The sequence below is a fragment of the Perognathus longimembris genome, chromosome 5, assembly GCF_023159225.1.
Source record: "Perognathus longimembris pacificus isolate PPM17 chromosome 5, ASM2315922v1, whole genome shotgun sequence".
In the NCBI taxonomy this organism is placed as follows: Eukaryota; Metazoa; Chordata; class Mammalia; order Rodentia; family Heteromyidae; genus Perognathus; species Perognathus longimembris.
This window is the reverse complement of record NC_063165.1, coordinates 10,271,164-10,275,646: the sequence shown is the minus strand read 5'-3', so window position 1 is coordinate 10,275,646 and position 4,483 is coordinate 10,271,164. Positions and strand designations below refer to the sequence as shown.

The window sequence follows — 4,483 nt, the reverse complement described above, 5'->3', positions numbered from 1 at the left end:
CAGTTTCTCTGTTTTAGTCATTTTAAGTAGATCTGCCTTTGCTTGTTTATTTAAATTAATGGTTTATTTTTGTGCTGATCCTGGGGCTTGAACTCAGGGCCTAGGCACTGCCCCTGAGATTTTTTTCTCAAGGTCAATGGTGCACTGTTTTTGCTCAAAGCTAGCCACAACTCTAATTTTGGCTTTTTAGTGGTTAAATGAAGCTAAGAGCCTCATGGTCTTTCCTTCCCAAGACTGGCTTTGAACCACAATCCTCCAATGTTAACCTACTAAGGAGTAGGATTACAGGAATGAGCCACTGGTTTTCAAAATTCGTGTAATATATTAGTTTGGAATGCAGATTTTTAGAAACTATTCTGTTATAATATGCATAGTAAAAGAGAAAGAGTTGGAAATAGCAGCATAATTCTATAGACTTTCTCATGTTCTCTCACTGTTTTGGCAGAGCTAAGATGCGTGAAATTGTTTTGAAAAATTTGAACTTCCTTTCTTTTTTTTTTCTTTCTCTTTGGCAGTTGTCCCATATTTCAAAAGAGCTATTTCCTGAAACTTTATTTGTGCTGGCTCTAACTGTATCTCTGTTTTCTTGTCACTTAAATAGATCCAAAGAGAAGTACCAGTCTTCATAATTTCACAATATGGTACATTTCTCTGCTCTTCATCACTCTCAACATTGCTCTACTACTCATTTGTTAGCCTACCGATATATGTTGCATAGCTCTTAGTTATTCACACTGTTGTATCAAAACATAATAGACTGAATGGATTGAGCATGTGCTCTTCCAAGTTCTGTAGGCTGGATTTCCAAGATCAGAGAGTCTAGCAAGAAAATTCTTTGGGGATCCTTTTTTTTTTTTTTTTTTGTCATGGGCCTTGAATTCAGGATCTGGTCATCATCCCTAAGCTTTGGTGCTCAAAGCTAGCACTCTACCACTTTTAGCCATAACTCCACTTCTAGTTTTCTGGTGGTTAATTGGAGATAAGAATCTCATGGACTTTCCTTCTCAGGGCTGGCTTTGAACCAGGATCCTCAGATCTCAGTCTCCTGAGTAGCAAAGATTATCCATTTGAGAGTTCTTTACTGAGGGTACTAGTTCCATTAATAAGGGTTCTGTCCTCATGCCCTACTTAGCTCCCCCATATTTCATCTCCTTATACCATCATCATACTGAGAGTTAGTATTTCAACATACCAGTCTCAGAATGGCAAATGTATCCAGTCTATTTAATTGAATTTTGCTTGAGATATACATAATTTGGGATGATATGATGAGGGAAATTGAGACTAAGCTCAGGGATTAGAAGCATCAGTTATCAAGATTGTGGCTTCATGTTCTAGAAACTCAACTCTAAAAGCTTAAGTGACTGGAGGTTAGCCTTGATGGCTAAGGTCTAGCTGAACCCAACTAATTCTCTTCAAACCCTCAGGTAACAGTGCCCAGGAGTGAAACACTATGTCCTTGGCTATGTTCCTTCACCCCTGGGCTTCAGGAAATGATTAATTTCTTTTTACTACAGTCACATTCTTTTCTTAGATGTGTTAAGAGATATTCAGTGTGATCCCTCCCAACTTTGAATCTGATAAATCAGGGAACTGACAGGCAAGAGACCGGACCACTCATCAGGATGAAGACAGACATACCAAGGAGCAGTGATACATACACACTTAGGCTTAACAAAGTGGGAGGTAACACTATCCCAAAGGTGCTGTTGATTGGGTTGTAGTTCTGGGTGAGGGTGGGCTGGCAGGAGCTGGGGCCCTTGAGAGAAGAGGAGGCAGCTAAGCTCCTGATGACACCTGTCATTATCAATCCACAGACAGCCGTAAGTGAAGGATCATGGGAAAAATGAGAAAGCTGCCAAGGAGCCCCTGAACCCTGCCTCAGTCACATAGAGAGAGTGCAGAAGGATGGGTAGGAAATATGGAGTGCCCAAAGGTGAAAATTTACTAACTCCAATTAGTTTGTTACTCTGTCTCTTCATCATTCTCCTCTAAAGCAATAGAGTTTATTTTAGAGCTTGCAAGTCCTAGAAGTCAATGGTTTTCTTTTGTTCCCAAACTATTACCTGAACAGGGTGCCCTCTTGTAGAGAATGGGCCTCTGGGATGGGGTCACAGCCTTGTGCCTATCATTTTTTCTCCTCTGGGAGGTCAGTACTTCTTCTTTCCCCTGTCACTATTCCATTCCAACATGCAGTTATGGCCTGATTGCACTGGGATTCACTGAAATGTTCTTTTGAATCCACTTTATTAAATCAGGTAATATCCAGGATCACACAAGTGTTAGTTGGCAGTGACTACTGCCTGCTGGCTTTGCTGGCATTAGAATGGAGAAGCAACATGTGTTCCTTGCTGGGCTTCTCAAAGCCGAATGGCTCGGTTCTGAGAGGGACTGGCTCCAGGAGCAGCATTCAAGATAAAGGAAGTAGAATCTGCTCTTTTTCTAAGACACTAGTGTAGTGAAATAACTAAATATTTTCTTAGCTTACATAGTCACAAGGCCAGATTCAAGATGATGGAAATGAACTTCCACTCTCAACAGGAAGGGTGATAAATAGTTTGCAGCTAGTTTTGGTCTATCACAGCCTCTTATGTTTTTGTTGCTGTTTTGGTTGTAAGTCACTTTGTTGTTTTTTTTGTTGTTTGTTTGTTTTAGTAAGAATACTAAAGACTTATTCCACCAGTCTTCCTCTTATTTTGTGTTGTTATTTTGTATTTGGAGGCATGTTATAGCCCAGGCTGGCCTTGAACTTATGATCCTCCTGCCTCAGCCTCCCTAGTGCTGGATTTACAGGCACCACTATGCCTTGTATCTTAAACATACAAGTGTGCTCTATGAGTAAACTGAGTTAAAACATTTCTGAGAGCAGAGGAGCTGCTATCAGCAGAGCTATTGTGACACTACAAGAGCCCAGGTCAGCAAGGTACAAGGTAAGCAGGTGCACTGGGCAGTGCTAGGCATGCAACATGCCAGGTAGACCACACTGTCCAGGTCTTCCTGAGCTCAGGTCCTTATTACCTCACAGGGTTGTATTTTGTTCTTCCCTATTTTCTTGTTCCACTGTTTTGTAATCAGGAGAAAATAAGTCAATTAACTTCTTGGGTAAATAAAACTAATTTGTCACCTACAATTATGTTTAAGATAAGAGTAAGTCAGCTAAAGAAACAACAGGGGTTGGGGCTAAGGAAAGCTTCTTCACTTAGGCACAGGACTAGTGGGCGAGTTGTTGGCTTGGCTGTGGGCAGTGCTAACCTAGTGGACCTTCTCTAGGAAGGCCTTGCAACACCGGAGGCACTGCTGATACACCAGCTTGAAGTCGGAGTCGTTTCCATAATAGGATCTTCAATAATGAGTTGTTTTTGTGGATCATAGCTCCGAAGTAGTTAATTTTAGCTTTGCAGTTTTTAACTTGATTACTTTTTCTATTCAAATCTCTTAGATTGGGGCTGGGGATATGGCCTAGTGGCAAGAGTGCTTGCCTCCTGTACATGAGGCCCTGGGTTCAATTCCCCAGCACCACATATACAGAAAATGGCCAGAAGTGGCGCTGTGGCTCAAGTGGCAGAGTGCTAGCCTTGAGCAAAAAGAAGCCAGGGACAGTGCTCAGGCCCTGAGTCCAAGCCCCAGGACTGGCCAAAAAACAAAACAAAACAAAACAAATCTCTCGGATTGCTTTCATCCATACACAGCATGTAGTCGAATGAAGCAAAGTTGTCTTCGGTGACCTGTCGGGCAATGTGACTCATGGGGATGCCATGCTTCCTCACGCAGCTCTGCCCTCGATAGTCAGGGGGATTTCCCACTTCATACGTGGATGTGGCCGCACTGTCTATCCTCCAATTACCTGAAACATTTTGGTCAGCTACAAGTTTTCTGAAAACTGCTTCTGCGATGGGTGACAGGCAAATGTTACCTAGACACACGAATAGTACGGATTTGGGACTCTGTTCCGCCATCTTCCTGGGTGGTCGCTGGCGCCTCGTAAGTCACTTTGATTCTCTTTAAATTTGGTGTCTGAGAAGCACCTTGTTTACTGATGTGGCCTTTGCTCCACTGAGTTTTTCTCTTCAGTGCTTTTTGCTTCTTGCTTCTCTGCCATTTGTCTTTGACATTGACTTTTTGAGCAAATCCAATCAAAGGCTCCATTCCCTTCACCTTTTCTTTCATTTTAGTTACTAGCTAAACAAAGATCTCCTTAAGTCTTCATTGTCCTTAAATAAAATGTATTCCAATTCCATTAAAACTCCCAAATGTGGTGCAGATATACCATGACTTCAATCTATAATAATTTCTCAGGGGGGGCTGGGGATATGGCCTAGTGGCAAGAGCGCTTGCCTTGTATACATAAAGCCCTCAGTTCGATTCCACAGCACCACATATACAGAAAATGGCCAGAAGTGGCGCTGCGGCTCAAGTGGCAGAGTGCTAGCCTTGAGCAAAAAGAAGCCAGGGACAGTGCCTAGGCCCTGAGTCCAAGGCCCAG

General features: G+C 42.4%; 1 pseudogene; it reads right to left on the bottom strand.

Annotated features, from left to right (window-relative positions):
• Positions 1–3,252: 3,252 nt before the first annotated feature.
• LOC125351525 lies at positions 3,253–3,972 on the bottom strand (annotated as a pseudogene).
• Between the last annotated feature and the right edge of the window lie 511 nt (positions 3,973–4,483).